Genomic DNA, 23,518 nt, shown 5'->3' on the forward strand with positions numbered 1-23,518 from the left:
AATGTTTTTCATAGTACAAAGTAGGGCTGTGAATCTTTGGGAATCCCAAAATTCGATTCAAAATTGATTCTTGGGGTCACAATTCAATTTTTTCCTGATTCTTTCAAATCAGTTGGATTTCTTTTTCTTCATCCTCCATACTTTAGCGGCGCAACAACAAACACTGTAACACAACACTACATGCCCCTCTGTAGCCTAATAGGGAGAGGCAGTAAGAGCACTGTCGTGGGGAGCTTTTTAACTGTACCGCGGAGCTCAGCTAGTTAAAGAAACAGTCCGGGGTCTCCGTTCTCGTATTTGGTCTTCATAATGCATGCATAATGTTGTTACACCTGTCTTAACTTTTGGAACATGTTACAGGCATCAAATTCAAAATGAGTGAATATTTGCAACATTAAATTTCTTGTCTTTGTAGTGTATTCAATTGAATGAGTTAAAAAGAATTTGCAAATTGTAATCTGTTTCTGTTTTCTTTTTTTCCCTTTATTTTTTAAATATGTAAACTTTATGAATTAAACGTAAATTTAATATAAATCTTTGTTTTATGTCTTTCTTTGAGCTTCCAGACAAAGTTTTTCTCTCATTAACACTAATTGAGTAAACAGAATACTCTATTTAAACCAATGGTAAATTCCTTATTAGTGTTTCCTATAATAATATATAATAATCATATTGATGTACTGATGTACAAAGTGGTTATTTACATAAATTTTATGTACAAATAGCTTGTAGCTTGTAGTAGTAGGAATAACATTGTAGGTTCCTGAACCTCCTAGTTCTTAGAAAACAAATTCACCAACAGTAAAAGACAAAGTACCTTCAGTTACAAAAGTTTTGCTTAACTTGTGTTGGGCACTGGACCAAGTTCGGTGGCAGGATCTCAGCCAGCTTCAAGAACAGTCAGAAACCAGTGTAGGCCCAGTCCTGGTCCTACGTTCAAAAAGACACTGGGCCGAGTCCGGTGACCGACTCTCAGCCAGCTTCGAGGAGTCAGAAACCGAATAAGGCCCAGACTTGGTCCTACGTTCAAAAATACACTGGGCCGAGTCCGGTGGCCGGTTCTGGGCCACCTTTGAGGACAGTCAGAAACCAGCTAAGGCCCAGTACTGGGCCAGCACTCGGTGGCTATCTGGGTAGTATATCTGGCCCTTTAAGAGAGTCAGCTGGTGATTTGGGGGCGGGAGGAGGGGCGGGGCCAGTGGCTGGAGCACCTGTCCATCATTCAGACGCGTTTCAAGGAGGGAGTTGACGTCACTAAACTTTGGCAGCGGTTGTGCGTGTGTGTGTGTGAGTGTGTGTGTGTGTGAGTGTGTGTGTGTGTGTGTGAGTGTGTGTGTGTGTGGGAGAGAGAGAGAGAAAAAGAAAAAAAGAAAGAAAGAAAAAATGGTGTGTGTGTGTGTGTGTGTGTGTGAGAGAGACAGAGCGAGGGGTGTGTGTATTTTAGAGAGAGAGAGAAAAAAGAAGGGAGAGAAGGGAGTGTGTGTGTGTGTGAGAGAGAGTGTGTGTTTTAGAGAAAGAGAGGGAGAGGGGGAAGGGAAGAGTGTGTGTTTTAAAGGGAGAGAGAAAAAGAAAGAAAGAAAGGGAGGGAGGGAAGTATGTGTGTATATGTGTGTGTGTGTGAGAGAAAGAGAGAGGGAGTGAGTGAGTGTGTGTGTGTGAGAGAGAGAGAGAGAGAGAGAGGGAGTGAGTGAGTGTGTGTGTGTGAGAGAGAGAGAGAGATGGAGGGAGGGAGGGAAGTATGTGTGTGTGTGTGTGCGCGTGTAAGGGGTCTCGCGCTGAGTGAGGAGGCAGCAGCAGTACCTCGGATCTCCACTCCGGTGAGCTGGGAGGCGCGTGCAGGTCTGCGGCTGTGCAGCAGGAGACTGTGGGAAAGTTCTACACACTGATCTACAGGGTGAGTCCTCAGTGTGTGTGTGTGTAGTGTGTGTATATAGTGTTCAGTGTGTGTGTAGTGTATGTGTGTATATAGTGTGTGTATATAGTGTGTGTGTAGTGTGTGTATATAGTGTGTGTGTAGTGTATAGTGTGTGTGTGTAGTGTTCAGTGTGTGTATAGTGTTCAGTGTGTGTGTAGTGTGTGTATATAGTGTGTGTGTAGTGTATAGTGTGTGTGTGTAGTGTTCAGTGTGTGTATAGTGTTCAGTGTGTGTGTAGTGTGTGTATATAGTGTGTGTGTAGTGTATGTGTGTGTGTGTAGTGTGTGTGTATAGTGTTCAGTGTGTGTGTAGTGTGTGTGTAGTGTGTGTGTATAGTGTTCAGTGTGTGTGTAGTGTGTGTGTAGTGTGTGTGTATAGTGTTCAGTGTGTGTGTAGTGTGTGTGTAGTGTGTGTGTATAGTGTTCAGTGTGTGTGTAGTGTGTGTGTAGTGTGTGTGTATAGTGTTCAGTGTGTGTGTAGTGTGTGTGTAGTGTGTGTGTAGTGTGTATATAGTGTTCAGTGTGTGTGTAGTGTGTGTGTGTGTGTGTGTAGTGTGTGTATAGTGTTCAGTGTGTGTTGAGGTTCAGAAGTTCAGGTGAGTTCAGTGTGCGGGAGGAGAACCTGTGGAGCTGCAGGTTTTAGGTGTGAGGTGATGCTGAGGGTAATCCGCTCGCGCTGCTCTGATATGAAGAATTCTGGGTAAAACTAAAAGCAGGTTAAATCAAACATTTGTTGTTTTTTGTCTCCAGTGCTAAACTAAACCTACATCGTTCTGTCTTGTTTTTACAAACAAATAAAATCAGTTACAGAAATATAATTCTAAATATTTAAACACTCATCATTTCTATAATCTCAGCTGCTACAGTTTGATTGCACCAAACAAAGCATTTAGTGTGAATAATGTTTCTACTTTACTATAATAAATCATGCAGCTGTTCTAAAGTGTTAAACATGCTGTAGTGTATGTTGTGTTGTATTGCATCACTGTAACATGATGTATATTTAATATGTTTACATGCATTTATATATCTTCATCATATATACCTCTATAGTGTGTTTTTTTATGAAAAACATAAAACATATCTATAAGCTTTACAGAGAATAGGGGACCGAACCTCTTCTCAGTAACAGCGCAGTGATAACTGTAGCAGGAGAAACTCATCAGGAGGAACCTGTCCTCCAACAGAGAGGTACTGTGCAGCTATTTATAGGTTTATGTTTGAGTAAAATGAACGTTGTTGTTTTATTCTATAAACTACAGACAACATTTCTCCCAAATTACAAATAAAAATATTCTCATTAAGAGCATTTATTTACAGAAAATGAGAAATGGCTGAAATAACAAAAAAGATGCAGAACTTTCAGACCTCAAATAATGCAAAGAAAACAAGTTCATATTCATAAAGTTTTAAGAGTTCAGAAATAATCAATATTTGGTGGAATAATCCTGTTTTTTAATCACAGTTTTTTTTTCATGCATCTTGGCATCATGTTCTCCTCCACCAGTCTTACACACTGCTTTTGGATAACTTTATGCTGCTTTACTCCTGGTGTAAAAATTCAAGCAGTTCAGTTTGGTGGTTTGATGGTTTGTGATCATCCATCTTCCTCTTGATTATATTCCAGAGGTTTTTAATTTGGTAAAGCTAAAGAATCTCTGGAATGATTGATTCTTGACTCTGATTGGAGCTGCTGACCTGCTTTGCTAGCAGTGAAATATAACTTCAGTAAACATGATAAATTCCTGTTTAACTGGTTTTAGTGAAATAATAATACTTCTTGCTAAAGTTAGTTTAGCTTCTCTAAACCTGCAGCATGTTTTGAACTTGCTAAGTTGCTACATTTAAGGTGGAATTTAAGGTGGAACATTGGAAAGGTGTAATGGGAAAACTCTTCAGTGATGAATGATAAATTTACTAGTTAAGCAGACTTCAGTAAGTGTGAGTGAGAACGGGGAAGTTGAGACGGACTGAGTGCTGTATGAATGGGATTTGTCCTAAAGGTAATCATGGACAAAGTCAAGCCTTTCAGCAAAACAGCCAATCAGTGTGCTGATTGTTCAGAAAGTGGAGATCTGTGCAAGCGCAGGAGCCATAACAATGAAAAATCTAATTCTATTGTTTGTGCATTATTGAGTCGAATACATGCTGTTTTTATTAAATTTTATCAGAGATGTAAAACATGATTCTGATGATAATCTGATGATAAAATGATAATCTAAGGTTTGGTTTGCAGTATTTTTGTCTCTTTACATTTAAGCAGATGAAAGATTAGTCCTGCATAAATGGAAATAAGCTCTTCAGCGTTCACTCTCCTCGGTATTAGTGGTTAGCAATTAGCTGTTAGCTGATAGTGGTTAGCTGTTAGCGGTTAGCCATTAGCTGTTAGCGGTTAGCAGTTAGCTTTAAGGGGTTAGCTGTTACTGGTTAGCAGTACCCACTGCCACGCTTAGCGGGGTGTAAGACAATACTTTTATCACAATTAAATTATAAAAACAATTATCTTTATCTTTCACTGATATAAATCTTAATTAAAGAAGTGTCTTTGTTTGTTTATTTTTAGGTTCTTAAAGTAACGGTAAGTAAACTCTGCTCAGCTGTGTTACACCGCTTTATATTAATACTGAGATATAGGGGTGTGTCATTATTATATGGTAAAATATATCCAGATAAATGTTATTATTTATTATGCTACAGTAATGTCTTCAACAAATGAAGTTTAAAAATACAACGTTTTGTGATATTGCCAAGAATATTATGATATTTTTATTATTTTGTTAAAACTTGTAAATCTCTGATTTAGAGTGAGTGTGGGGTAACTGATGAGGAGGATTGGGAATCATTTCTGCGGCTGGTTTTGGTGATGATGGTGATTAATTGGGGTGATGGCTCTGGAGCTCCAGCTCTGCGGGTTAAATCACAGGATCGGTTCTTCTGTTCCTCTGAATCCAGACTGGAGCTGAAGGACAGCAGAGGTGGCTGATGGGAGATTAGTCTGATTATATGGGGCTCTGAGGAGCAGCGGCTATTTAGAGTTGTGTTATTTATTCCTGATGGAGATGGAGATGGAGATGGAGGTGGGGGGGGAGATGGAGATGGAGGTGGGGGGGGTGATGGAGATGGAGGTGGGGGGGGTGATGGAGATGGAGGTGGGGGGGTGATGGAGATGGAGGGAGAGATGGAGATGGAGGGAGAGATGGAGACGGTGGTGATGGAGGGAGCTGGGAGCCGGTTCTGCTGCAGACCTTAATGGAGCAGTGAAATATCATAAGTCCTGGAACATTGATTTTCTGATTGCTTTTCTCAGGATTAAAGCTAAACTCTTCAGTTTGGCCAATAGAACATCCTGCTGCTGCTGCTGATCGTTATAAATACTGTAGATAAACTAGATTACTCTGATTTAAAGGATTATTAGAAAGTAAATGGACGATACTGTATAGCTAATGAATTAATAGAAACACTTTCTATGAATACAGAATTATCACACACTGCTGCAAGACTGCAGATTCTACACTGATCTGCTGTTTGTGCTCAGATTAAAAATCTGAATCATTAAAATAGTAGCAGTAATTCTAATATTGAAATCTCTGTTCAGCTCATATTTCATATTAAAAGCAGGTAAAATGTCTAAAAGTTCTTTAATGTTAGAAGTTTAAACAGGTTCTAAGATTCTATTTTTACTGTAGAAACTCTATAGAATTCAGCCGCTCAGTAATGCCGGGTCTGGTTCTGATGGACGGCGGTTTTATTCAGATTTGATGGAAGATTTGAACTTTTGTTCTGATCACAGAAAAGAACAGTGGATTTAATCGCTTACATTAATTTTAATATGTAAAGAGAGAATATAGAGTTTTTTTGCTTCATGTTTCTGCAGTAATAAAGGTGATGGTGAGCAGTAATAGTGAGTTGGTGATGTGTCAGCAGTAACCGTGTGTTATACAGTGTGTTTTATATACGTTATATTTATAAATATATATCTGAGGAACTCCGGTGGGTCAGACTGATGTTCTGAGTTTGTTTTTTCTTTAGAATATGAAATAGCTTTATACAGATGACAGCAGAGTGCCGGCTGTCGGTGCCGGCGCGTATCTCTCCGCCGCAGCTCTTTTGAAGCATCTGCTGCCAGTTTCAGGACGATTCCCCGCCGGCGCCACTCAGAACCGCCACTGTGGGTTTGATGGGATTCTCCTGTTCATCGCTCCGCATTTCCACCAATCACTGAGCTCGGATCACAGCTGACTGACGGATCAGATGTTGTATGGAACGTGGCTGGCAGGCAGCCGGCGGGACATGTTCAGGTGCGGGTGGTAGGCGGGAGATCTTCGGGGTGGGTGTGAGTGGCAGTGGCAGGTGGCTGGTCTGGGTGGTGGGTGTCAGTTGCAGGTGCAGGTGGGAGATCTTCGGGGGCGAGGGCAGTTGCAGGTGGCTGGTGTGAGTGGCAGGTGCCGGCGGGGGGGATTAACGGCAGGTAGGGCGGCTGCAGTGGTGTTTCAGGTGGACCTCAGTACAAAGGCGAGACAGAGCTCAGATCTGTACTGCTGCCACTCTCAAACTCTGTTTACTGTAGAATTCAGCGTGGAGCTCCGGGCGGCAGCGGCCCTGCCACAGCAACCTGGCACAGCAACCTGCCACAGTCTGGCACCGGGGGCTGGCCGGCTGACAGCTGCTTGCCTGAGGCTCAGACTCCACAACTTTCTCTATAAACAGTGAAAAAAACACCAAAATACAATATAATACTATAATAATAAAATCATATAATAACTAACAACAACAAACAACATCATAACCTCACTGATAGAGGTAATAAAAGGTAATCGAGTGTTTAGTGTAAAAACTCCAGATCTCATTAAAACACATGCAGGTAAAGATAGCGATTAACGCTGAGTTTATACTGCTGCTTTTACTGCTCTTCCACTCCGACCTTCTCTACCACTTTATTCTCTACTTTACTGCTGATTGGCTCTCCAGTCCCCTGACTCCACCCCTCAGCTGTAGAGATGTAAGGAGGTGGTGTTAATGTTGTGGTGGATCTGTTAAATTGAGCCTCCAGGGGAACATTAACTCGTTAAATCAGGAAAGCGTGATATAAAGAGAAGAGCGAGATCAGCAGCATCAGCATCAGTTCAGAGCGGAGTAAATAGCCGTGATGGTGATGGTGATGATGGTGATGGTGATGGTGGTGAGGATGATGATGATGAGGAGGAGGAGGAGGAGGAGGAGGAGGATGATGATGATGATGGTGATGATGGTGATGGTGATGGTGATGGTGATGGTGATGGTGATGATGAGGATCAGGATGATGATGATGATGATGATGAGGATCAGGATGATGATGATGATGAGGATGGTGATGATGATGATGATGATGATGGTGATGGTGATGATGAGGATGGTGATCAGGATGATGATGATGATGAGGATGAGGATGGTGATCAGGATGATGGTGATGATGATGAGGATGGTGATGATGATGATGAGGATCAGGATGATGATGATGATGATGAGGATGGTGATGATGATTATGAGGATCAGGATGATGATGATGATGATGATGATGAGGATCAGGATGATGATGATGATGAGGATGGTGATGATAATGATGATGAGGATGGTGATGATGATGATGAGGATCAGGATGATGATGATGATGATGGTGAGGATGGTAATCAGGATGATGGTGATGATGATGATGATGATGAGGATCAGGATGATGATGATGATGAGGATGGTGATGATGATGATGATGATGAGGATCAGGATGATGATGATGATGATGATGATGATGATGGTGATGATGATGGTGATGATGAAGAGCCGTAACCCATTTCAGGACTGATCTGACAGTAAGATCACACTCAGCTCTGAGTCTAATATTAATCTCAAAATCATGAATGATTGGAGTTTCAGATAATTATAAAATTATATTCACTGTAAAATATAAAATATTAAAATATTTGGTATATTCACCAAAAGTATTCAAGTCAAGTCAAAAGGCTTTTATTGTCATTACAGTACAGGAACGCAGTGTAGTGAAATTACGTTCACTTCATGATGGTGAGACCGCAGGGTCCTGTAGACGTACAGCAGGTCGGGGTGCTTTGTGTGCTTCATCCAATGACTTCACCCACTGCTTCATCCCGTCGCTTCATCCCGTCGCATTATTCAGCCGCTTCGTCTCACCGCTGGAAACGTAATCTTCTGTTAGATCTGCTGGAGGCTCAGTTGGACCGGGTGCAGGATGTTGAGGAGATGTTGGTGTTTGGAGGTTAGAGTTTGGTGGTTAGAGGTTGGAGGTATTTGGAGGTGTTTGGGGCTGTTTGGAGGTTGGGGCTGTTTGGTGGTGTTTGAAGGTGTTTGGAGGTTGGGGGTGTTTGGGGCTGTTTGGAGGTTGGGGGTGGTTAGAGGTTGGAGGTGTTTGGAAGTTGGGGGTGGTTAGAGGTTGGAGGTGTTTGGAGGTTGGAGGTGTTTGGGGTGTTTGGAGGTTGGAGGTGTTTGGAGGTGTTTTTAGGGGTGGTTAGAGGTTGGTGGTGTTTGAAGGTGTTTGGAGGTTGGAGGTGTTTGGAGGTTGGGGGTGTTTGGAGGTTGGGGGTGTTTGGAGGTTGGGGTGTTTGGAGGTTGGGGGTGTTTGGAGGTTGGGGTGTTTGGTGGTGTTTGGTGATGAGGGCTGTTTTTACACTGTTATTCTCTGTAGCGCTGGATTTGATCTTCAGTGTTTGTTTGATCTGTTTTGTGTAAAATCAGAGATGTGATTCTGCGTCGGAGGCGGAGAGCAGAGTAAATCAGGATTTATGAATTTAATGATCTTGTTGTTTTGTGTTTTTCTCTCTCGCTCTGGTTGGTGTTGTTCTGCTCTGATGACTGATGGCTCTTTTGTTCCAGCGCTGGAGAAAAACACACATTCCACTCAAACTTCTGCTTTTTTAGCTTGTTGCTTATTTTAGCAGAGCTCACAGGATTACAGTGATTACTGAACGCGCCGGTGTCTGAGTACAGCTTTATTCCAGTAACGTTATTTACACGCCTACAGGACTGTAGCGTTATAAACAGCTGACGCCAGGTCAACACTGTAGGATCACTGCTAGCCGTGACTGACTGTCGGGTGAGAAGCTCCTCAGATCATCAATCTCACCAGCGGTTTGTTGGATAAATGAATGAAGTTTAATTTATATAGAGCCTTTCTAGAAACTCAGGGACGCTTTACAATTTACACGTTTTTATGAGCAACCATTTATACTCAGCTCTCATCCACACACCGGTGAGAGGCAGCAGCCAATAGCGCACAGCGTACTCTCAACCGGAAACAACCATCCACACGGGAGAATATGGAAACTCCACCCAGATAGGGACTTAAACCCAACACCTCAGAGCTCAGGTGAACGTGTTAACCACTAAACCACCATGACACCGTGGGGCAGTGTGTTAACGCGTCACCACGAGATCTCCACCCTCAAACCTGAGGAACTTCCTGAACTCAAACATCAATTACATTTCTCTTTAAAGACGATATGGTTCCAGATTACACCAGTCCAGCGTTCCTGTTCACAACAGACACCACTGCAAACAGAGGCATTCTGGGAAAAGTGTCTCCAAGCGCATCATAGAGGCATATCTTACAGTCAGCAGTCTCTCACCAGGAGGAGCACTACCCAGTGTTAAAGTTCAGGAGATGTGTATTTAGTGTGTGTATGGTCAGAGTGTAATGATTGTTGGGATGTTGTATTAGAGAATGTTATATTAAGATAATTGAGCTCTGTTAGAAAGAGAAAAGCAGACAGTCTGCTGATGATCAGTCGTGTCCTCGTCCAGCTGAAGCTTCAGTCGTCTGACTGATCGTCTCTGACCTTCTGCTCCTCGGCCCACAGAGCCTCAGGTCCCTCTCCTGATCAGACCGGAGATCAGAGCAGATCAGACCGAGCGTGAAGGAGATGATCGGTGTCTCTGAGTTCTGTGATATTTGACTTTATCTCCTTTAGGGCTTTAAGATCAATCAGATTTTATCATCATGAGTTTTGACAACAAATCACATCAGAAGAGCTGCAGTAACATCACGACTAACAGCGAACTAAAAAAAACTCAGAAATAACAGTAAACTCAGTAAACTATTTTCAGAAATAATCAGAGATTCCTCCTGATGTTCTACTGTTTGATGATGTAATTGATTTTAGGGAGATACGTGTTTTGTGTATTGAGCAGTGATAATGTGTAGCGGCTGAAATGTAATCCGGTAAAGCCGGTTCTGATCCGTCATTTTCCTCAGTGTGATTTATAACAGTGCTGTAATTAAATCTGGGGCTGTGATTAACTGATCACTGCTGATAGCATTAGCGAGATTAGCGCTGTAGCATTAGCGAGATTAGCGCTGTAGCATTAGCGAGATTAGCGCTGTAGCATTAGCGAGATTAGCACTGTAGCATTAGCGAGATTAGCACTGTAGCATTAGTGAGATTAGCGCTGTAGCATTAGCGAGATTAGCACTGTAGCATTAGCGAGATTAGCGCTGTAGCATTAGCGAGATTAGCGCTGTAGCATTAGCGAGATTAGCGCTGTAGCATTAGCGAGATTAGCGCTGTAGCATTAGCGACATTAGCGCTGTAGCATTAGCGACATTAGCGCTGTATGTGTCTACAGCATCTCATAAATACATCAACTCATCCCCTACTCTACAACTTTACTCTACTTTATCATCAGATTTATTCCATAATACACTCAACTATAAACATCCTGCAGTTAGGCTAATAATAGCTGTGATGTAGTGATGTAATGACGATATATAGTGATGTAATGATGATATATCAGATTAATTAGAGTAAAAGAATAACTATATAATTTGATTGGAGCCTTTTCCCTGGATGTTTTTGCTATTTTATCACACGCACATATTTCATATTAACCTTAGTAAATAAATAAAAAAAAAAACACTTTTATAAATGATTATTTAATTTTTTAAGGGAAGAAATAAAAAAAAAACAGTCTAGCCCTGTTTTTACCCCTAAATCTAATAACTTGATTATTTTATTCTCAGCAGGAACAGCTTTTATCAGTCTTTACTGATATCGAGTCTTTCTGGTCTCTGTGGAGGAATTTTATTCCACTCTTCTTTACAGAACTGTGGGCTCCACCTCGTCTCTTACAAGCTCCTGTACAGTCCTGTAGAGTCCTGCAGAGCCTCAGGTCCCTCTCCTGATCAGACCGGAGATCAGAGCAGATCAGACCGAGCGTGAAGGAGATGATCGGTGTCTCTGAGTTCTGTGATATTTGACTTTATCTCCTTTAGGGCTGTGTAGAGTCCTGTAGAGATGTGTAGAGTCCTGTAGAGATGTGTAGAGTCCTGTAGAGAAGTGTAGAGTCCTGTAGTGATGTGTAGAGTCCTGTAGTGATGTGTAGAGTCCTGTAGAGAAGTGTAGAGTCCTGTAGTGATGTGTAGAGTCCTGTAGAGATGTGTAGAGTCCTGTAGAGAAGTGTAGAGTCCTGTAGAGATGTGTAGAGTCCTGTAGAGATGTGTAGAGTCCTGTAGAGAAGTGTAGAGTCCTGTAGTGATGTGTAGAGTCCTGTAGTGATGTGTAGAGTCCTGTAGAGAAGTGTAGAGTCCTGTAGTGATGTGTAGAGTCCTGTAGAGATGTGTAGAGTCCTGTAGAGAAGTGTAGAGTCCTGTAGTGATGTGTAGAGTCCTGTAGAGAAGTGTAGAGTCCTGTAGTGATGTGTAGAGTCCTGTAGTGATGTGTAGAGTCCTGTAGTGATGTGTAGAGTCCTGTAGAGATGTGTAGAGTCCTGTAGAGATGTGTAGAGTCCTGTAGAGATGTGTAGAGTCCTGTAGAGATGTGTAGAGTCCTGTAGTGATGTGTAGAGTCCTGTAGTGATGTGTAGAGTCCTGTAGTGATGTGTAGAGTCCTGTAGAGAAGTGTAGAGTCCTGTAGTGATGTGTAGAGTCCTGTAGAGTCCTGTAGTGATGTGTAGAGTCCTGTAGTGATGTGAAGAGTCCTGTAGTGATGTGAAGAGTCCTGTAGTGATGTGTAGAGTCCTGTAGTGATGTGTAGAGTCCTGTAGTGATGTGTAGAGTCCTGTAGTGATGTGAAGAGTCCTGTAGTGATGTGTTGGTACTGTGTGAAGTTTAATCTGCAGTAAAGGAGGTTTGTGTGTAAAACAGTATTTTTAAGAATCATCATTGAACCTGTATCACTGTCCTGCTGCTACAGATATCCCATAATACCCCGTATCACTCTTGTGATGAGCGTTCAGATCTTCCCGCCGACCGTCATTAATCTCTCCTGAACGCAGCAGAAAGCTCTTATCTCCAGCTCCAGAGTCCCGTCCACCCGGCGCTCGTCTCGGTGACCTCCAGCTCCTCTACTGCAGGACACGCCGTTACCGAGACAAACTCACCGCACTTTATTACTCAGAGCTTAGAGCTGCTTTATTCCTCAGCAACCACCTACCTGCCCTTAGCAACCACTTAGCAAGACCATAGCAACCACCTTGCAGCAACTCCGTAACCATCTAACAGTAATTTATCAAACAGCTAGCAACTACCTAGCAACACCAGAGCATCCACCTGTGATAATACTATAGCGATACCATAGTAACCACTTAAGGCAACGCCTTAGCAACCACCTAGCAACCCCTTCGGATGAGTGTACCCCTTGGTAGGCGTGAGGTTGTGCTGGACTGTGTGTTTGGTAGGTGTAAGGACTGTGTGTGTTTGGTAGGTGTGAGGTTGAATGTGAGGACTGTGTGTTTAGTAGGTGTGAGGTTGTGCTGGACTGTGTGTGTTGGGTAGATGTGAGGACTGTGTGTGTTTAGTAGACTTAGACTTTAATTTTGCATCCGGCTGTATTGGCAATACAATACAGTCACATAAGCCTTTCAACAAACATAATACAATATAGGACACGATACAATGAACATGAGCATAAGAGCCAGTAAAAAATACTAAAATGAATATAAAAAATTTAAGATTTCCATCCACATCGTTATCTGTTAGCATTAAGAAGTGTGATCGATGCAGGTACAAATGAATTTCTGTACCTTATTAGTCTACCCCTTGGCACTCTGAATCTCCTCCCCGAGGGGAGAAGCTGATACTCTGGGAAAAGTACATGGTCGGAATCAGAGGTAATTCGCTTTGCTAACCTAAGAACAGACTCTTCAAAAATTGCTTCAGGAGAGGAGTACTGGCTACCACCAATCATTTTCCAAGCAGTTCTGACGACCCTAGCTAGTTTATTCTTTAGCTGCACTGAGAGATTGCAAAACCAAACAGAAATACCATATCTTAAAATGCTCTCTAATATGGACTTGTAGAATTCTTCTGATTCACTCACTAGTAGGTGTGAGGACTGTGCGTGTTGGGTAGGTGTGAGGTTGTGCTGGACTGTGTGTGTGTTGGGTAGATGTGAGGTTGGATGTGAGGACTGTGTGTGTTGGGTAGGTGTGAGGTTGTGCTGGACTGTGCGTGTGTTGGGTAGATGTGAGGTTGGATGTGAGGACTGTGTGTGTTTGGTAGGTGTGAGGTTGTGCTGGACTGTGTGTGTGTTGGGCAGATGTGAGGTTGGATGTGAGGACTGTGTGTGTTTGGTAGGTGTGAGGTTGTGCTGGACTGTGCGTGTTTGGTAGGTGAGAGGTTGTGCTGGACTGTGCGTGTGTTGGGTAGATGTGAGGTTGGATGTGAGGACTGTGTGTGTTGGGTAGGTTTGAGGACTGTGTGTGTTGGGCAGATGTGAGGTTGGATGTGAGGACTGTGTGTGTGTTGGGTAGATGTGAGGTTGGATGTGAGGACTGTGTGTGTTGGGTAGGTTTGAGGACTGTGTGTGTTGGGCAGATGTGAGGTTGGATGTGAGGACTGTGTGTGTGTTGGGTAGATGTGAGGTTGGATGTGAGGACTGTGTGTGTTTGGTAGGTGTGAGGTTGTGCTGGACTGTGTGTGTGTTGGGTAGATGTGAGGTTGGATGTGAGGACTGTGTGTGTTTGGTAGGTGTGAGGCTGTGCTGGACTGTGTGTGTTGGGTAGGTGTGAGGTTGTGCTGGACTGTGTGTGTGTTGGGTAGATGTGAGGTTGGATGTGAGGACTGTGTGTGTTGGGTAGGTGTGAGGTTGTGCTGGACTGTGTGTTTGTTGGGTAGATATGAGGTTGGATGTGAGGACTGTGTGTGTTTGGTAGGTGTGAGGTTGTGCTGGACTGTGTGTGTGTTGGGTAGATGTGAGGTTGGATGTGAGGACTGTGTGTGTTGGGTAGGTGTGAGGTTGTGCTGGACTGTGCGTGTTTGGTAGGTGAGAGGTTGTGCTGGACTGTGCGTGTGTTGGGTAGATGTGAGGTTGGATGTGAGGACTGTGTGTGTTTGGTAGGTGTGAGGTTGTGCTGGACTGTGCGTGTTTGGTAGGTGAGAGGTTGTGCTGGACTGTGTGTGTGTTGGGTAGATGTCAGGTTGGATGTGAGGACTGTGTGTGTTGGGTAGGTTTGAGGACTGTGCGTGTTGGGTAGGTGTGAGGTTGTGCTGGACTGTGTGTGTTTGGTAGGTGTGAGGTTGTGCTGGACTGTGCGTGTTTGGTAGGTGTGAGGTTGTGCTGGACTGTGCGTGTTTGGTAGGTGTGAGGTTGTGCTGGACTGTGTGTGTTGGGTAGATGTGAGGTTGGATGTGAGGACTGTGTGTGTTGGGTAGGTTTGAGGACTGTGCGTGTTGGGTAGATGTGAGGTTGGATGTGAGGACTGTGTGTGTTGGGTAGGTTTGAGGACTGTGCGTGTTGGGTAGGTGAGAGGTTGTGCTGGACTGTGTGTGTGTTGGGTAGATGTGAGGTTGGATGTGAGGACTGTGTGTGTTGGGTAGGTGTGAGGTTGTGCTGGACTGTGTGTTTGTTGGGTAGATGTGAGGTTGGATGTGAGGACTGTGTGTGTTGGGTAGGTGTGAGGTGCTGGACTGTGTGTTTGGTATCTGCAGTGTTTGGGTTTGTAAGGCTGGTTATTTATAGGGGATTAAATCAGTGGGATGGTTTTAGTGATTTGTGAGCGTCGGTTCAGCAGACGGAGTATCGATCAGAGTGTGTGTGGGCGTCCTCACGTCTCTGTCTGTGTGTGTCTGAGTGTGTGTGTGTGTGTGTGTGTGTGTGGTATGGTGTGTAGTTTGATGTGAGATGAGCTGATAATCTCAGTAATTAGTGAGTGTGTTTATAGTGTGTGTGTGTGTGTGTGTGTGTGGTATGGTGAGTAGTTGTGTAGTTTGTTTTTTTTGATGTGAGATGGCATCACTAGGCATCATTACTGATGATGTCAGTAATTAGTGAGTGTGTGTGTGTGTGTGTGTGTGTAGGTGGTAATTAGTCTGGTGTGTGGTGTTGTGTTTGGACAGTAAGTGGGCGGGTTGTATTGTACAGTTGGAGAGGAGTGTGTGTTATAGTGTGTGTGTGTTATAGTGTGTGTGTGTGTGTTATAGTGTGTGTGTGTTATAGTGTGTGTGTGTGTTATAGTGTGTGTGTGTTATAGTGTGTGTGTGTGTGTGTTATAGTGTGTGTGTGTGTGTTATAGTGTGTGTGTGTGTGTTATAGTGTGTGTGTGTGTGTTATAGTGTGTGTGTGTTATAGTGTGTGTGTGTGTGTGTTATAGTGTGTGTGTGTGTGTTATAGTGTGTGTGTGTGTGTTATAGTGTGTGTGTGTGTGTTATAGTGTGTGTGTGTTATAGTGTGTGTGTGTTATAGTGTGTGTGTGTGTGTTATAGTGTGTGTGTGTTATAGTGTGTGTGTGTTATAGTGTGTGTGTGTGTTATAGTGTGTGTGTGTGTGTTATAGTGTGTGTGTGTGTGTTATAGTGTGTGTGTGTTATAGTGTGTGTGTGTTATAGTGTGTGTGTGTGTTATAGTGTGTGTGTGTGTTATAGTGTGTGTGTGTGTGTGTTATAGTGTGTGTGTGTGTTATAGTGTGTGTGTGTGTTATAGTGTGTGTGTGTTATAGTGTGTGTGTGTGTTATAGTGTGTGTGTGTGTTATAGTGTGTGTGTGTGTGTGTTATAGTGTGTGTGTGTGTTATAGTGTGTGTGTGTGTTATAGTGTGTGTGTGTTATAGTGTGTGTGTGTTATAGTGTGTGTGTGTGTTATAGTGTGTGTGTGTTATAGTGTGTGTGTGTTATAGTGTGTGTGTGTTATAGTGTGTGTGTGTTATAGTGTGTGTGTGTGTTATAGTGTGTGTGTGTGTGTGTTATAGTGTGTGTGTGTGTTATAGTGTGTGTGTGTGTGTTATAGTGTGTGTGTGTGTGTGTGTGTTATAGTGTGTGTGTGTGTTATAGTGTGTGTGTGTGTTATAGTGTGTGTGTGTGTTATAGTGTGTGTGTGTGTGTGTTATAGTGTGTGTGTGTTATAGTGTGTGTGTGTGTTATAGTGTGTGTGTGTGTTATAGTGTGTGTGTGTGTTATAGTGTGTGTGTGTGTGTGTGTTATAGTGTGTGTGTGTTATAGTGTGTGTGTGTGTTATAGTGTGTGTGTGTGTTATAGTGTGTGTGTGTGTTATAGTGTGTGTGTGTGTGTGTTATAGTGTGTGTGTGTGTTATAGTGTGTGTGTGTGTTATAGTGTGTGTGTGTTATAGTGTGTGTGTGTTATAGTGTGTGTGTGTTATAGTGTGTGTGTGTGTTATAGTGTGTGTGTGTGTTATAGTGTGTGTGTGTGTTATAGTGTGTGTGTGTGTTATAGTGTGTGTGTGTGTGTGTTATAGTGTGTGTGTGTGTTATAGTGTGTGTGTGTGTTATAGTGTGTGTGTGTGTGTGTGTTATAGTGTGTGTGTGTGTTATAGTGTGTGTGTGTGTTATAGTGTGTGTGTGTGTTATAGTGTGTGTGTGTGTTATAGTGTGTGTGTGTTATAGTGTGTGTGTGTGTTATAGTGTGTGTGTGTGTTATAGTGTGTGTGTGTGTTATAGTGTGTGTGTGTGTGTGTGTTATAGTGTGTGTGTGTGTTATAGTGTGTGTGTGTGTTATAGTGTGTGTGTGTGTTATAGTGTGTGTGTGTGTTATAGTGTGTGTGTGTTATAGTGTGTGTGTGTGTTATAGTGTGTGTGTGTGTATAGTGTGTGTGTGTTATAGTGTGTGTGTGTTATAGTGTGTGTGTGTGTGTTATAGTGTGTGTGTGTTATAGTGTGTGTGTGTTATAGTGTGTGTGTGTTATAGTGTGTGTGTGTGTGTGTTATAGTGTGTGTGTGTTATAGTGTGTGTGTGTGTGTGTTATAGTGTGTGTGTGTTATAGTGTGTGTGTGTTATAGTGTGTGTGTGTGTTATAGTGTGTGTGTGTTATAGTGTGTGTGTGTGTTATAGTGTGTGTGTGTATAGTGTGTGTGTGTGTTATAGTGTGTGTGTGTTATAGTGTGTGTGTGTGTTATAGTGTGTGTGTGTGTTATAGTGTGTGTGTGTGTTATAGTGTGTGTGTGTGTTATAGTGTGTGTGTGTGTTATAGTGTGTGTGTGTTATAGTGTGTGTGTGTGTTATAGTGTGTGTGTGTGTATAGTGTGTGTGTGTTATAGTGTGTGTGTGTTATAGTGTGTGTGTGTGTGTTATAGTGTGTGTGTGTTATAGTGTGTGTGTGTTATAGTGTGTGTGTGTTATAGTGTGTGTGTGTGTGTGTTATAGTGTGTGTGTGTTATAGTGTGTGTGTGTGTGTGTTATAGTGTGTGTGTGTTATAGTGTGTGTGTGTGTGTGTTATAGTGTGTGTGTGTTATAGTGTGTGTGTGTTATAGTGTGTGTGTGTATAGTGTGTGTGTGTGTAGTGTGTGTGTGTGTTATAGTGTGTGTGTGTATAGTGTGTGTGTTATAGTGTGTGTGTGTTATAGTGTGTGTGTGTGTTATAGTGTGTGTGTGTATAGTGTGTGTGTGTGTTATAGTGTGTGTGTGTTATAGTGTGTGTGTGTTATAGTGTGTGTGTGTTATAGTGTGTGTGTGTTATAGTGTGTGTGTGTGTTATAGTGTGTGTGTGTGTTATAGTGTGTGTGTGTGTTATAGTGTGTGTGTGTTATAGTGTGTGTGTGTTATAGTGTGTGTGTGTGTTATAGTGTGTGTGTGTGTTATAGTGTGTGTGTGTGTTATAGTGTGTGTGTGTTATAGTGTGTGTGTTATAGTGTGTGTGTGTTATAGTGTGTGTGTGTGTTATAGTGTGTGTGTGTATAGTGTGTGTGTGTGTTATAGTGTGTGTGTGTTATAGTGTGTGTGTGTTATAGTGTGTGTGTGTTATAGTGTGTGTGTGTGTTATAGTGTGTGTGTGTGTTATAGTGTGTGTGTGTGTTATAGTGTGTGTGTGTGTTATAGTGTGTGTGTGTGTGTGTGTTATAGTGTGTGTGTGTGTGTGTTATAGTGTGTGTGTGTGTGTGTTATAGTGTGTGTGTGTTATAGTGTGTGTGTGTTATAGTGTGTGTGTGTTATAGTGTGTGTGTGTTATAGTGTGTGTGTGTTATAGTGTGTGTGTGTTATAGTGTGTGTGTGTTATAGTGTGTGTGTGTGTATAGTGTGTGTGTGTGTTATAGTGTGTGTGTGTGTTATAGTGTGTGTGTGTGTTATAGTGTGTGTGTGTGTGTGTTATAGTGTGTGTGTGTTATAGTGTGTGTGTGTTATAGTGTGTGTGTGTTATAGTGTGTGTGTGTTATAGTGTGTGTGTGTTATAGTGTGTGTGTGTGTATAGTGTGTGTGTGTGTTATAGTGTGTGTGTGTGTTATAGTGTGTGTGTGTGTTATAGTGTGTGTGTGTGTTATAGTGTGTGTGTGTGTTATAGTGTGTGTGTGTGTTATAGTGTGTGTGTGTGTTATAGTGTGTGTGTGTTATAGTGTGTGTGTGTTATAGTGTGTGTGTGTGTGTATAGTGTGTGTGTGTGTATAGTGTGTGTGTGTGTTATAGTGTGTGTGTGTGTTATAGTGTGTGTGTGTGTTATAGTGTGTGTGTGTGTGTTATAGTGTGTGTGTGTTATAGTGTGTGTGTGTGTTATAGTGTGTGTGTGTGTGTGTGTTATAGTGTGTGTGTGTGTGTTATAGTGTGTGTGTGTGTTATAGTGTGTGTGTGTTATAGTGTGTGTGTGTGTTATAGTGTGTGTGTGTGTTATAGTGTGTGTGTGTGTTATAGTGTGTGTGTGTGTGTGTTATAGTGTGTGTGTGTGTTATAGTGTGTGTGTGTGTTATAGTGTGTGTGTGTGTTATAGTGTGTGTGTGTGTTATAGTGTGTGTGTGTGTTATAGTGTGTGTGTGTGTTATAGTGTGTGTGTGTGTGTGTTATAGTGTGTGTGTGTGTGTTATAGTGTGTGTGTGTGTTATAGTGTGTGTGTGTGTTATAGTGTGTGTGTGTTATAGTGTGTGTGTGTGTTATAGTGTGTGTGTGTGTGTGTTATAGTGTGTGTGTGTTATAGTGTGTGTGTGTTATAGTGTGTGTGTGTGTTATAGTGTGTGTGTGTGTTATAGTGTGTGTGTGTGTTATAGTGTGTGTGTGTTATAGTGTGTGTGTGTGTTATAGTGTGTGTGTGTGTGTGTTATAGTGTGTGTGTGTGTTATAGTGTGTGTGTGTGTTATAGTGTGTGTGTGTGTTATAGTGTGTGTGTGTTATAGTGTGTGTGTGTGTTATAGTGTGTGTGTGTGTGTGTTATAGTGTGTGTGTGTGTTATAGTGTGTGTGTGTGTTATAGTGTGTGTGTGTTATAGTGTGTGTGTGTGTTATAGTGTGTGTGTGTGTGTTATAGTGTGTGTGTGTTATAGTGTGTGTGTGTTATAGTGTGTGTGTGTTATAGTGTGTGTGTGTGTGTTATAGTGTGTGTGTGTTATAGTGTGTGTGTGTGTTATAGTGTGTGTGTGTGTTATAGTGTGTGTGTGTGTTATAGTGTGTGTGTGTTATAGTGTGTGTGTGTGTTATAGTGTGTGTGTGTTATAGTGTGTGTGTGTGTTATAGTGTGTGTGTGTGTTATAGTGTGTGTGTGTTATAGTGTGTGTGTGTGTGTGTTATAGTGTGTGTGTGTGTTATAGTGTGTGTGTGTTATAGTGTGTGTGTGTTATAGTGTGTGTGTGTGTGTTATAGTGTGTGTGTGTTATAGTGTGTGTGTGTGTTATAGTGTGTGTGTGTGTTATAGTGTGTGTGTGTGTTATAGTGTGTGTGTGTGTTATAGTGTGTGTGTGTGTTATAGTGTGTGTGTGTGTTATAGTGTGTGTGTGTTATAGTGTGTGTGTGTGTTATAGTGTGTGTGTGTGTTATAGTGTGTGTGTGTTATAGTGTGTGTGTGTGTTATAGTGTGTGTGTGTGTTATAGTGTGTGTGTGTGTGTTATAGTGTGTGTGTGTGTTATAGTGTGTGTGTGTGTGTGTGTTATAGTGTGTGTGTGTGTTATAGTGTGTGTGTGTGTTATAGTGTGTGTGTGTGTGTGTGTTATAGTGTGTGTGTGTGTTATAGTGTGTGTGTGTGTTATAGTGTGTGTGTGTGTTATAGTGTGTGTGTGTTATAGTGTGTGTGTGTGTTATAGTGTGTGTGTGTGTTATAGTGTGTGTGTGTGTTATAGTGTGTGTGTGTGTTATAGTGTGTGTGTGTTATAGTGTGTGTGTGTGTTATAGTGTGTGTGTGTGTGTGTTATAGTGTGTGTGTGTGTTATAGTGTGTGTGTGTGTTATAGTGTGTGTGTGTGTTATAGTGTGTGTGTGTTATAGTGTGTGTGTGTGTTATAGTGTGTGTGTGTTATAGTGTGTGTGTGTGTTATAGTGTGTGTGTGTGTTATAGTGTGTGTGTGTGTTATAGTGTGTGTGTGTTATAGTGTGTGTGTGTGTTATAGTGTGTGTGTGTGTGTTATAGTGTGTGTGTGTGTTATAGTGTGTGTGTGTGTGTTATAGTGTGTGTGTGTTATAGTGTGTGTGTGTTATAGTGTGTGTGTGTGTTATAGTGTGTGTGTGTGTTATAGTGTGTGTGTGTGTTATAGTGTGTGTGTGTTATAGTGTGTGTGTGTGTGTTATAGTGTGTGTGTGTGTTATAGTGTGTGTGTGTTATAGTGTGTGTGTGTTATAGTGTGTGTGTGTGTGTTATAGTGTGTGTGTGTTATAGTGTGTGTGTGTTATAGTGTGTGTGTGTGTGTTATAGTGTGTGTGTGTGTTATAGTGTGTGTGTGTGTGTTATAGTGTGTGTGTGTGTTATAGTGTGTGTGTGTGTTATAGTGTGTGTGTGTGTTATAGTGTGTGTGTGTGTGTTATAGTGTGTGTGTGTGTTATAGTGTGTGTGTGTTATAGTGTGTGTGTGTTATAGTGTGTGTGTGTGTTATAGTGTGTGTGTGTTATAGTGTGTGTGTGTGTTATAGTGTGTGTGTGTGTTATAGTGTGTGTGTGTTATAGTGTGTGTGTGTGTTATAGTGTGTGTGTGTGTTATAGTGTGTGTGTGTGTGTGTTATAGTGTGTGTGTGTGTTATAGTGTGTGTGTGTGTTATAGTGTGTGTGTGTGTTATAGTGTGTGTGTGTTATAGTGTGTGTGTGTGTGTTATAGTGTGTGTGTGTTATAGTGTGTGTGTGTGTGTTATAGTGTGTGTGTGTGTTATAGTGTGTGTGTGTGTGTTATAGTGTGTGTGTGTGTGTATAGTGTGTGTGTGTGTTATAGTGTGTGTGTGTGTTATAGTGTGTGTGTGTTATAGTGTGTGTGTGTTATAGTGTGTGTGTGTGTGTTATAGTGTGTGTGTGTGTTATAGTGTGTGTGTGTTATAGTGTGTGTGTGTTATAGTGTGTGTGTGTGTGTTATAGTGTGTGTGTGTGTGTGTTATAGTGTGTGTGTGTGTTATAGTGTGTGTGTGTGTTATAGTGTGTGTGTGTGTTATAGTGTGTGTGTGTGTGTGTTATAGTGTGTGTGTGTGTTATAGTGTGTGTGTGTGTGTGTTATAGTGTGTGTGTGTGTGTGTTATAGTGTGTGTGTCTGTGTGTTATAGTGTGTGTGTCTGTGTGTTATAGTGTGTGTGTGTGTGTTATAGTGTGTGTGTGTGTTATAGTGTGTGTGTGTGTTATAGTGTGTGTGTGTGTTATAGTGTGTGTGTGTTATAGTGTGTGTGTGTGTTATAGTGTGTGTGTGTTATAGTGTGTGTGTGTTATAGTGTGTGTGTGTGTGTGTTATAGTGTGTGTGTGTGTTATAGTGTGTGTGTGTGTTATAGTGTGTGTGTGTGTTATAGTGTGTGTGTGTTATAGTGTGTGTGTGTGTGTGTTATAGTGTGTGTGTGTGTTATAGTGTGTGTGTGTTATAGTGTGTGTGTGTGTTATAGTGTGTGTGTGTGTTATAGTGTGTGTGTGTGTTATAGTGTGTGTGTGTGTTATAGTGTGTGTGTGTTATAGTGTGTGTGTGTGTTATAGTGTGTGTGTGTTATAGTGTGTGTGTGTTATAGTGTGTGTGTGTGTGTGTTATAGTGTGTGTGTGTGTTATAGTGTGTGTGTGTGTTATAGTGTGTGTGTGTGTTATAGTGTGTGTGTGTGTGTGTTATAGTGTGTGTGTGTTATAGTGTGTGTGTGTGTTATAGTGTGTGTGTGTGTTATAGTGTGTGTGTGTTATAGTGTGTGTGTGTTATAGTGTGTGTGTGTGTTACAGTGTGTGTGTGTGTTATAGTGTGTGTGTGTGTGTGTGTTATAGTGTGTGTGTGTGTTATAGTGTGTGTGTGTGTTATAGTGTGTGTGTGTGTGTTATAGTGTGTGTGTGTGTTATAGTGTGTGTGTGTGTTATAGTGTGTGTGTGTGTTATAGTGTGTGTGTGTGTTATAGTGTGTGTGTGTGTGTGTGTTATAGTGTGTGTGTGTGTTATAGTGTGTGTGTGTGTTATAGTGTGTGTGTGTGTGTTATAGTGTGTGTGTGTGTTATAGTGTGTGTGTGTGTTATAGTGTGTGTGTGTGTTATAGTGTGTGTGTGTGTTATAGTGTGTGTGTGTGTATAGTGTGTGTGTGTGTTATAGTGTGTGTGTGTGTTATAGTGTGTGTGTGTGTTATAGTGTGTGTGTGTGTTATAGTGTGTGTGTGTGTTATAGTGTGTGTGTGTGTTATAGTGTGTGTGTGTGTATAGTGTGTGTGTGTGTTATAGTGTGTGTGTGTGTTATAGTGTGTGTGTGTGTGTGTGTTATAGTGTGTGTGTGTGTTATAGTGTGTGTGTGTGTTATAGTGTGTGTGTGTGTGTTATAGTGTGTGTGTGTGTTATAGTGTGTGTGTGTGTTATAGTGTGTGTGTGTGTTATAGTGTGTGTGTGTGTTATAGTGTGTGTGTGTGTATAGTGTGTGTGTGTGTTATAGTGTGTGTGTGTGTTATAGTGTGTGTGTGTGTTATAGTGTGTGTGTGTGTTATAGTGTGTGTGTGTGTTATAGTGTGTGTGTGTGTGTGTTATAGTGTGTGTGTGTGTTATAGTGTGTGTGTGTGTGTGTGTTATAGTGTGTGTGTGTGTGTGTTATAGTGTGTGTGTGTGTTATAGTGTGTGTGTGTGTGTGTGTTATAGTGTGTGTGTGTGTGTGTGTTATAGTGTGTGTGTGTTATAGTGTGTGTGTGTGTGTGTGTTATAGTGTGTGTGTGTGTGTGTTATAGTGTGTGTGTGTGTTATAGTGTGTGTGTGTGTGTGTGTTATAGTGTGTGTGTGTGTGTGTGTTATAGTGTGTGTGTGTGTGTGTGTTATAGTGTGTGTGTGTGTTAT

General features: G+C 41.8%; 1 protein-coding gene across 4 annotated transcripts in view; it reads left to right on the forward strand.

Annotated features, from left to right (window-relative positions):
* Window positions 1-1,718: 1,718 nt before the first annotated feature.
* Window positions 1,719-23,518, forward strand: part of gulp1a (GULP PTB domain containing engulfment adaptor 1a) — a 91,745-nt gene continuing 69,945 nt past the window's right edge. Inside the window, exon 1 of one of the 4 annotated variants that reach the window (XM_049484672.1) lies at window positions 1,719-1,894. The gene's annotated coding sequence lies outside the window, so the exon portion shown is untranslated. The remainder of the gene's footprint in view (window positions 1,895-23,518) is intronic. The other 3 variants (XM_049484669.1, XM_049484674.1, XM_049484673.1) reach the window with 3 other exon arrangements.

The sequence above is a fragment of the Astyanax mexicanus genome, chromosome 11 (assembly GCF_023375975.1).
Source record: "Astyanax mexicanus isolate ESR-SI-001 chromosome 11, AstMex3_surface, whole genome shotgun sequence".
Taxonomy (NCBI): domain Eukaryota; kingdom Metazoa; phylum Chordata; class Actinopteri; order Characiformes; family Acestrorhamphidae; genus Astyanax; species Astyanax mexicanus.